General features: G+C 33.9%; 1 pseudogene; it reads left to right on the forward strand.

Moving 5' to 3' along the window:
• Window positions 1-11,202: 11,202 nt before the first annotated feature.
• On the forward strand, window positions 11,203-11,321 carry LOC145264057 (5S ribosomal RNA; annotated as a pseudogene).
• The last annotated feature ends 523 nt before the right edge of the window (window positions 11,322-11,844 follow it).

An 11,844-nucleotide genomic window follows, 5' to 3' on the forward strand; every position in this document is an offset into this window, starting at 1 on the left:
TATATATATATATAAAATATATATATATAAAATATATATATATATAAAATATATATATATATAATATATATATATAATATATATATATATAATATATATATATATATATAAAATATATATATATATATATATAAAATATATATATATATATATAAAATATATATATATATTTTATATATATATATATATATATATATATATATATATATATATATATATATATATATATATATATATATATATATATATATCGCGTGTGCATAAAGTCACAGATGGATTTTTTTCTTTATGGTTTTTGGAAAATAAAAAGATAAACAGAGATTAGATCATTCATGTAATTATCTGACCCCCGTATATTTTGCGGTGGGAATTTACTTCTGTGCCGTTCTAGGAAGTCTACCCTCCCAGGAAGGGGCTAGTTTATTGCTATTCATCTGAGGCGCCCTCATCGAGGAATGCTAACAGTGTTGCCCAGGCACCTTTTGCAGGTCAGATTGCCCCTCCCCGAGGGTGTGGACTTCTCGATCCCATTTTCCGACCCTGTTGTCTATGTTCTTCCTGTAGGAGTGAACTAGTCCCCATGTTAAGAATGGCTTTCTATATAAAAGAACTGAAGAAACCCAGTCCAGTTGGACGTTGTTGATATCGGTGTAATGATGTCCCTGTGCACCCTCCCAGGCTTTGCCTTCTCTCTTTAAGAAGGAGTTTGTTATATAATCGCCTGAGGCGCGTTTTCTTGGAAATGTTGACGGGGCTGCCCAGGAAGTTTTTGCAAGTCAGAGTACCCCCCCCTTTAGGGGGATACTGACTTATCAATCTCACTTTCCGACCCCGGTGTCACATTCCTATCGGTGGGAAAGAAATAAATAACTCCCAATCAAGCCGGGGATGGATGGTTAGGAGACTCACCTCATCCCCGACTGCTTTGAGTGGAGAAAGACACTAGCACCAGCATCAGCATCAGCACCAGCACTAGCAGTCCGCTGCAACACGTATAGAAATATATTTTATTCGGACATTCATGTTTTCTCACCTTATTCCCCAAATCGTGTTGTTACAGTAGCACTTTGCTAACTGGTGACCCATTTATGTTTTTATTTATTTATTTTTTCGTACGTTAATTCAGCTACATATTTAAGCCACACTATCCCAAAATAGACTAGATACAGCCAGGAATAAGTTAAAACACAAACGACTTATCCAGGGAGGTAGAAAAGTAACATATTTTGCTTTTTATAATTATTATTTGTATAATACATTTTTTTTTTTTTTTTTTTAGGTTTGTTGGCTTTTCTGAAAAATCGAATATTTTTTTTAATCGTTTAGTGACATTTGTATGTTGTGTAAATATTTCTTTCTCCATTTATTTGTTAACTATACTGTACGTTCGCAGTAAATCATTAAGTTTCAAAAGAATCAAAGTTTTCGAAACATTTTACATTTAAGAATGTGGTGCAACTACACTATAATTACGAAATTCGAAATTTTTAATATTAAATTTCAAGATAAACAAACGGTCTCTGCGTAATTATCAGTAATGAATATATCCAAAAATTACGAAAAACGATGAGACAGAAAAGAATTATGAAAGAAAACATTTTTTTAACGAAAATTAGCGAAAATGAAAAACAAAAATAAAAACGAAAAACACTAGAGAATTCCAAGGGAGGTAAATAGCGTTTAACCATTGACAATTTTTTTAAAAAGTAAATTGTGTGCTAACAATCAGAAAATGTTTTTTTTTAAAACTACTTTAAATTTATTTAACAAAAATGTAAATATAATAATAAATTAAGGCGCTTCTACACTATTAGGACGAGATTTTGAAGTCGATAAATGGATTTTTCAGATAAAAAAACAACGGTTTCAACTGATCTTTTTTTGTCAATTCTAATAAATTACAATGGTAGCTTCCAAATTATGCAGTCGATATTACTTGAATATTATTGAATTGTTAAAAAAAACAACTTTAGTCGTGTTAGAAGGTGAAATATTGCCGCCATCTTTTTTTTTAAATCGAAACAGGAAATTACCTCCCTTTTGAACCCCCCTGTGTCTTTCGATCATTTTCTTGAACTTTTATTCATTTTTATTTTCTTTGATAAATAATTTTCTACCTTATCGGTTTTCGTAATTTTTTTTTTTTTGATACAGGGTGACCCATAAAAATATGCTAATCAGTTAAACAAGGCCGATAGCAATTAGTCGCGTGCTCTCGTGTAATGAATGAATGTGTGAATGTGGGATTGACATGAAATTCTTAAAGATAAACTAAAATGACCGAAAAATGGGCTGAAATGACTTAAATAAATAAAAAGTAAATGACTTAGAATGACTTTAATGGACTTAAGGATGAATTGAATGACCTTAAGAATGACTTGAATGCTTAAAAAAATAACTGGAATCCTTCAAAAACAACTTGAATGATCTGGAGAATGACTTGAATGGCTTTGAGACTAACTGATTGTAAAGTTGGTGATCATTTTACATTAAATTAATACATAAAAGTGATCCCCCACTTTATATCACAAAGTTACAAGATCAGATACTACACTTTGATCTTGGCCAAAAGAACAGCATCTATTAACAACAGACCTTTGATCTTAACCAAAAAGGCTAAGCACAAAAGTGTTACGGACCGACCGACCAACCGACCGACCGACCGACCGACCGACCGACAGCGTGACTTATAGAGTCGCTTGCACGCGACTAAAAAAAATCTTGCAGATATCTTGAAAAATGTTTGCTTTAATAACTAATTTTCTACCTGATCGTTTTTCGTAATTTTTGGATATTTTCGTTACTGCGACAAGACAGTTAGATACCATCGGGTTTACTTGAAATTGAATATTTCGATTATCAAATATCGCTATTATAACGAAGCACCCTATTTGCAATCGATATTTACTGCAAATGTCTTCCTGAAATGGAAAACACAAAAATAAAACAAAACAAAACAAAACAAAATCAAAAAAAGTTTTGTTTTTTTTAAATTAAAAAAAAATCTTTTTCACAGGAATCACCACTAATCAAGTCCCGGAAGCCACTCGAGGATAAGGGTTAATGGGCATACATTAGTCAATGTGATTATAGCGTAGTAAACATAAGTAGTGGGAATTTTGTAAATTGGATTACTTAGGGGGACGGTTCATCAAGAACTTGTTTACATTAGACTTGAAGACAATCAGATTGTAGTCAGTTGGAAAGCAGGCAAACGGAAGAGAGTTCCATAGACGTGCAGTTCTAAGAAAGAAACTTTGTTCATGGAATCTACGTTTAGGTTTAGGCACAGATAAAGAGTGTGTGAAATTATTGATAGTGGTTTTGGCTAGACGAGTGTTTTTCGTGAAAGTTTAGCGAGGGGCGGACCATAGATTGGAGCTCAAACGAGCACTTGCCATGGAAATAACAATAAAGGCTCGCAACGTCTCTTCTGTGGAAAAGAGGTTGCAGGGAAGAGAAAAAGACCCCCCCCCATTAAGCTACGAAGAAAAATAAAAAAAAACATGCATTATGTCCCCTAGAAGAGTAACTAGAATTGACTGTCTGGATGTTTAATAAAACTCTTTCATACGTAAAATGTCTTCCCTCAGACGACAAACCGTGCAGAGATGCCCCCCCCCACCCCAGCCCAATGTAAATACGTTCACATTTACTCAGATTGCATAAAGAAAAAAATGTTTTTTTTTTTTGTTTTTTTTTTGGTTGGTACAATTCTTATGTTCTCGTAATATTTCCAATTTTTTTAAAGTTACAAAACACGATGCAACAAATAACGAAAGCAAATAGAATGTTCGGGTTTGTATTACTGCACACATAAATTCGAAAAAGTTGTCAAAAAAAACCAAATATATAGCAAATGAATGTTATCAAAGGTAAGATAAGTTACTTTTCTACCTAACTGGATATGTTTTAGTTTTTTTTTTTTTTAAATTTAATGTAACATGTTTATTCAGCCCGAGAAACATACAGTGTTTACCGATGTATTGGAACATTTAAAATGGCACCCGACTCTATCTTCGACAGTTTGGGAAAAGGAGTAAAAATAAAAAAGAAAATACAAATTACTGTTAAAGACCTACTGAATATATGTCAGCCTATGTCACGGTAACATATATTGAGCGAGTTTCTAACGGTATTATGTCTAGTTTTTTATTTATAACTAATTTTCCCAACTTACCGTGCCAAAGAGAAAGTCGGGCGCCATTTTAAAATTTCCAATACATCGGTAAATACTGTATGTTTCTCGAGCTGAATAAACATGTTACATTAAATAAAAACATTAAAAAATTATGCAGTTAGGTAAAAAAGTAACTTATCTTGACTTTGATAACATTTATTTGTTATATATTTGTTTTGTGACAACTTTTTCGAATCTATATGTACAGTAATACAAGCCCAAATGTTCTCCGCTGAATTGAAAAATAATTTTCATAGAAAGTAGCCATGAATCCATTCCTAAATTTATACCTATTTACTATGCCTCCCCACGGGACAGAGTTAGACACCAGGGTCGTTTTTTAACGTGGAGAAAAGGTACAAAAATAAAAATTGTCTCAGTCGTGAAGGATTTCTCCTCCACCGAAAGAGAACAAGAAATGGAAGTGCAGCACTGCAGCATCTGAAGAACAGATACTACACTTTGATCTTAACCAAAAGGCTGCATTATGCAAGGGAGATAATGAAGAAAACTTCTTAAGATTTATCTCCCCTTATAAATGCCCTGTTAAAAAAAAGGTACTGAAATGGTATTTAATGGTATTTATTTGCTTCCCCACAAAAGCAAACTGTGACGCAAGGTCGTTTTTAATGTGGAGGATAATCAGCTCCACAAAAAGCGACACACTGGTAATAGGCAAAAATAATAATTGTCTCAGTATAGAAGGCTTTCCCCCCTCCATTGACTAAGGACAAATTCACTTAAATGTAGCACCAGAACAGATACTACACTGTGGGGCAAATTTACTGAATAAAATACTGGAAATTTCATTAAAATTATTTAATTTGCTGATTTTTGGTGTATTTTTAAGCAAAAGGAGGGGTCCAAATATTTATACATTTTGAGCATCGGCATTCATTTTGCACGCACCTACAAATATACATTATAGTACCTATTTACTATGCCTCCCCACGGGACAGAGTTAGACACCAGGGTCGTTTTTTAACGTGGAGAAAAGGTACAAAAATAAAAATTGTCTCAGTCGTGAAGGATTTCTCCTCCACCGAAAGAGAACAAGAAATGGAAGTGCAGCATCTGAAGAACAGATACTACACTTTGATCTTGTCCCGAAGGCCAAATCTCTTATCTCAAAAATACAGACAATTACTAGTAAGGAGTATATAAAAAAAAACACAATTCAAAATGAATTACAACGAACTTAGACATTAAGTCCAAAGACATTGTTAGGGGGGGGTGAGGGTCTTTCTATTTAAAAAAAAATTTTTTTTATTCAATTTTCACCCCAAACAAGGCACAGTGCCACTTTGAAGCAGGGGGCTACTATTAGGGACTTAATTAGCGAGGTCATTATGAAGGGAAAAGAGTAGAAAGATGTTTGTTAACATTACACTTGAACTTCTGCATATCATTGCAGTTGGGAAAGCAGAATCCCGGAAGGGAGTTCCAAAGACCCGCAGTTCTGGGGAAGAAACTATTGGAGTAAAAGGCTTTCTTGCACCTAGGGATCTCTACTGTAAAGGGATGAGACTTAGTAGCTTGTCGGGTTTGTCGGGGGTAGTTACGTCGGGGAGGTACAAGTGTTTGCAGTTCATCAGAGCATTCACCATTAAAGTATTTGTAGAACAGGCAGAGGGATGCAACATCTCGTCAATGGGACAGAGGCTGAAGCCTAGATGACAGTTCAGGACCTATCAGGTTGGCGACTCTCTTTTGAACCCTGTCCAGGAGCGAGAGACAAGCAGCAGATGCACCAGCCCAGATGTGACAACAGTACTCCATACATGGGCGAATGGTTGCCTTATAGAGGTATAGGATACTGTCAGGCGTAAGTAGTTTTCTAGCACGGTATTTGTCTATGAAACTTTGAGATTACTCTTAGTCGGCAACTTTCACCAAAATACCGCATTCACATAGTGGAGTTAAAACTACGTAAAGAACCCCAAATGTTTTATTATTATTATTTTTTAAAATTTAAATGTGATGGTTATGTACATGTTTGGTGTAGATTTTGTGTGTGTTTTTATTATTATTCATTAAAATGTGGGATAAGAAAATGTTAATTATGCAAAAGAAAAAGTTTTAAACTTGAGATAAAGTCTGATGGATATAAATGTATGTACCATGTGTGACGTTACTGATGGGGAATGGGAAATCTAGATTGGCTGTTTTTGTTTTACGGCATATCAACCCTTTTCAGATTATTTAATGCCAAATCCAGCTATTTCGAAGAAAAGTTTTTTAATAGAATATATATATATATATATATATATATATATATATATATATATCAAGTCGGTTTCTATTTAACTCATAGTTGAGACTCTAACAGGTACTACCACTCCGGTAGCAGTGTCAGAAATTTCGTGAAAATAGTGAATAATTCCACCCCATCTTTCCAAGCTTATAACTCCTCGAAAAATGTAATTCAAGCCCTAATTTTTTTTTTCAATTAAAGGAGCAAGGACCAAGGTTTTATTAAAAAAAAAAAACAAAACAAAACAATGTGTTTTTTTTTTTAAAAAAGGTTTTAAACTTCGGACTTTACAGGTAAATTTCTAAAAAAGCGATTTTTTTTTTGTTTTAAATTTGAATATATTATTTATTGACCTTTTCTCTTCAATTTGTGATATATAAAACTCCACGACATAAATTAATTATTTACTTTTTAATGGACATTTCAAAATGAGAGGCGTGAATTATTCGACCCCCTATCTTTCTAAGCTTATAACTCCTCGAAAAATGTAATTCAAGCCCTAATTTTTTTTCAATTAAAGGAGCAAGGACCAAGGTTTCATTAAAAAAAAAAAAAAAGACAAAAAGAAACAATGTGTTCTTATAAAATAAGGTTTTAAACTTCGGACTTTACAGGTAAATTTCTAAAAAAGCGATTTTTTTTTGTTTTAAATTTGAATATATTATTTATTGACCTTTTCTCTTCAATTTGTGATATATAAAACTCCACGACATAAATTAATTATTTACTTTTTAAGAGAAAGTTGAAAATGGGTGACACTTGGGGGGGGGGGCGTGAATTAAAAAAAAAACGTTTGTCTAAAATATTATATTCGGTTTATTGGAAAGAACATAAAATTTCATATTGACCCTGAAAATATCGTACAAATAGAATCAATAGAAAAATTTTGATAGATTTTTAAAATTTAAAAATTGAAAAATATTGAGTTTAAAAATTGAAAAATATTGAGTTCGGAAAATTCATTACTGTTTAAAAAAAAAATATATTTTTATTACTTTTAAAACAACTGTAATAGTTTATTTTGGAAGTATAATCCATAAAGAAAATAAATAACCCACTTTTAACAGAGAAATTACGAGATTTTTATATTGTATTCGCAGTTTCGTGTTAGGGGTGTCAAAAATTCCTACAAAAATTCTGATACTGCTACCACTCCGGGTCCGAGTTGACCTGGAAGCAATGGCAATTAAAGGACGGCTTCACACCTCTCAAAGCCTGCAAGCTGGGTCCTTACCATATATAGTTTAAGATTATATCTAGGACCGGGAAATCTAGAAACAACAACGCCCCCCCCTCAACCCCAAAACAAACAAACAAACAAACAAACAAACAAACAAACAAACAAAAAATGCACCCAAAAAATTAATGTTGAAACTAAATAAAATGCCTACAGGGTATGTTAGACAAGGGTTAAGGGGACTTTACTAATTGCTAGAACGCTCACTGTTTTCTGGGAAGCCGAAAACAAGCAGGTCGGTCTTTAAAATGTAGTCGAATTAATAACAATTGCTCTGTAATTAGCGTCACTTTTTCTTTTCTTCTAACTTTTCTAGGGCATTCAATATCAAGCCCAAGTACCAACTGACGCGATATTGTAAACAAGTTGCGTTTTATTAATAGATAAAACAAAAAAAGTAACTCTGCAATTAGCACCCCAAAGACGGGACGTGAAAAAAAAAAAGATCTTATTCCGAAAGCCAGAACTCAAAGGCGTTTTTACAAGCGTCGTCATTGGTTCATGGGAGATAACTCTATTTTGTTAAGCGATTCCTTCAAATTTTCATACAAGAATTTGCAACGCTTATTGCAGAGTGTTAAAAAAATTTTTTTTTTTAATTTTTATTTCTTTTAATAAAGAAAACGCAACTTATTTACAATATCACGTCGACGATAAATGCTCTGAAAAAGTTACTTCTGATTAATTGCAAAAAAAAAAAAGAAAAAAAACGCTAATTACAGAGAAATTTATTCGACTACGTTTTTTTTTACTACTTTTTTTATTAGGAAAAACAACTTGGAAAAATTGTAAGAAAAAATATATGGCATTCATCAAGTTCCGTCTGTGGAAATTATTGATAGTGGTTTCAGTTAGACGAGTATTTCTCGTGAATATTTGGCGAGGGGGGCATAGATTGGAGCTCAGACGAGCATTTACCATGAAAATAACGGCAAAGCAGAGACGGACTCGCAACGTCTCTTCCGCGAGAAAGAGGTTGGAGAAAAGGGAAAAATACACCCCCTTCTAGGCTACGAAGTCTATTTTGAACTCCATCAAAGCAGGACAAGTCCTTTCTAGCAGTTCGTGACCAGATGCGGCAACAATACTCCATCCTTTGACGTATCTAGTTCTTATATAGATAGAGAATTGCATCAGCAATGAGATATCTACTGGATCGATAGAAGGATCCCACTATTTTTCCAACGACATTGGCAACAGATTTGATGTATGTGTTTTATTTCAGGCCAGGAGTAAAGGTCAAACTCAGAAGTTTGTCAAAACATAGAGCCTCCCCAAGACGAGAGCCATCCATTTCAATTCATGCCAGATAGGGATCAGAGCGTTGATGATGTAAAGATAATAGCTCAGTTTTAGATGCATTAAAAGTAACCAGCCACCTCTTCCCCCACTGTACCACGCGCTCAAGATCAGAGGAGGGAGAATCAGAGAGAACTTTGTCATTTACAGCCTTTGATGTGTTGCCATAGATGGTCATGTCATCAGCATAGGTGTTAACGAATGATTTAAGTATGTGTTTTGGGAGATCATTGATGTAGATCAGGAAGAGAGTTGGGCCCAGAATGTACCCCTAAGGGACTCCAGCATTAATACTGTGGGCCTCTGATTTTTGCCCATCAACCGCTACTCTTATGAGCCTATCAGAGAGAAATGATTTAATAATTGAGAAAACATTTCCAGTTATACCGTAGCTGGAAATATTGTGAAGTAGGCCCTTATGCCATAACTTATCGAATATGTTATGCCAAGAGCAATTGCTCTAGAAAGGAAACCTTTGTCGAGAGATTCACTAATCATATGAAATATAACCGTTAGCACATCTGCTGTAGACCTAGCAGAACAGAAACCATATTGCATGTCACTAAGAAGGTTCGTTTTAGTTGAGAGAGTTCTTCACCCCCCCCCCTCGCATAGTACAGATCTTGCTGCGTGTGAAGTTTGATTATTCCCTACGCTCCAGGAAAACCTTAGAGGCTGTCGTTATGAGAAAATTGAGATGAACGAGGCAGTGATGAGGGTCATTGGTACACTCACACAAGGGGACTTCTGTGGAGCCTTTCATAAGTTGTTGGAATGGTACAACAAGTGCATTGCAGCCGGAGGAGATTACTTCGAAGAGGACTAGAGTTTCATGTGTGTACTATCAATAAAAGTGCCCATACGAAAAAGCCTGGAAACTTATTGAAGGAACCTTAAGCAAGTTCGTTTGCATAAAAAAGATGCGACTATTTAAAAATGCGACGAAAATTGCAGATTGAAATGTAATATTTATTAAACAAGTGGGACGGCATTGTTTTTAATCTAACAAAGTTTGTAACATGATTGCAAGAAAGCAAAACAAAACAAAAACAAACAAACAAACAAACAAAAAACATTGCATGTTCCTTTTCATTCGTTCATTTTTTTCATACGAGAATGTCGGACGCTAAAACATATAAGCTTACAAAAGACGATATTGTCATTTTTTATTAAATAAATCATTCAACCACTTTATTTAATGTGACAATATTTTATATCACTAACTAGCGGGTGGAGTGGGGAGGAGCGCCCGGCTTTGCCCGGTCGTAATATAAGCTTAAATATGATATTTTAATTTTTTTAATTTGCTCAGATTTCGTATATATTATATAGTCGTGATTTCCAAAGTATATAAAAAAAATGTAATTTGGGTGTCGTGAGATAGAATCGAAACCGAAGCATATAAAGCTGCTGACGTCATCAATGTACACACACACACACACACACACACACACACACACACACACACACACACATATCCATAGAAATTAAAATTAAAAATAAATTAAGATGAATGTAAAAAATGTATAACGATTTTTTTTTTCAATTTTGAAATAGTTTTGACCCCTTAAAAATTATTTTAACCGGCCAAAGACCCAGAAAAGAACGACGCGTAAAAAAATAAATCCAATCATTTGAGGCTCATAACGGTTCTCTGCGACTTTCACTGTCGGATGAGATAGAGTTTGCAAATATGGAGACAGACAGACCTATAGCCTTAATATATTAGATAAAATATGTAAAATGTGACGGTATTGTTACTTTTGGTGCTTGTTACGACTAAATCGATGGATTGCTATTTTTTCTTTTAAATATATCGTTTTAAACCAAACCAACAGTACTTACTTAATTGTCGTGCCGAAAATAGTAATATATCCAAAAATTACGAAATCTCATTGGATAGAAAAACTGCTGTTGTGCTTTTAGTAAAAAAAAAAAAAAGAAGTCTATCACTATCGTCTAAAACAAGACGTCAGCCATCAAAGTATCGAAAAGAGAGATAAGTATGTCCCCTGCATTCGCAATCTTCAAAGTGTTCACATCTAGGTAAAATGCAATTTCCTCCAATTTTCCGTAAAAAATTACTTTTAACTATAAATAATTTTCTACTCGATGAGTTTTCGTAATTTTTGGATATATTACCATTTTCGACATGACAATCAAGTAAGTACTGCCGTCTTTGTCTTAAAACAACATAATTTAAAAATATATCTGCCGATACTATCTTAACAAATATACGGCATAATCACGTTGACACACCGGTTCCCGTCAGATCACCGAAGTTAAGCAACGTTGAGCCTGTTCATTACTAAAATGAGTGACCAATTTGGGAAGTCCAGGTGCTGTATGTAGGAGGACGTCGACACCTCCCTGCAAAAAGTTGCAAAAACCTAACGTCGTCATCTCCCCTAACGGGGATATACATGCGACGGGGGACCGCTTGTGAATTTCATACTCCCATGAAACTTCCTCCTTCGGGGGAAGCCGGTTACACCCGAATATGGTTAGTGCTGACACAGTACCAATAGTACTATCTTAAGAAGCTCCTCATTTTTAATAAACAAAAATCGCGGGTAATTGAAAAAAAAAATAGTTGAAGAAATAACTGTTCCTCTGCAATTAGTGTCGCTTTTTCGTTTTTTTTTGTTATTAATGTTTTTTAATGTTAAAACTTTGTTAGATTTAATTAAGTAGTCGAAAGACAAATTATTTTTTTCTTGTAATTAATCAGAAGTGACGGTTATCTTTCAGATGCAAGGTTCCTTGTTTACTTGCGGTTGTAACGATGTAAGATTCCGTTGTACGGAAGACCAAATCGGCCATAATTTAAATATTTAAATTCATTTATTGAATTTAAATATTTAAATTGATATA

Source organism: Euprymna scolopes, chromosome 39, assembly GCF_053919585.1.
Source record: "Euprymna scolopes isolate OS-2025 chromosome 39, ASM5391958v1, whole genome shotgun sequence".
NCBI lineage: Eukaryota > Metazoa > Mollusca > Cephalopoda > Sepiida > Sepiolidae > Euprymna > Euprymna scolopes.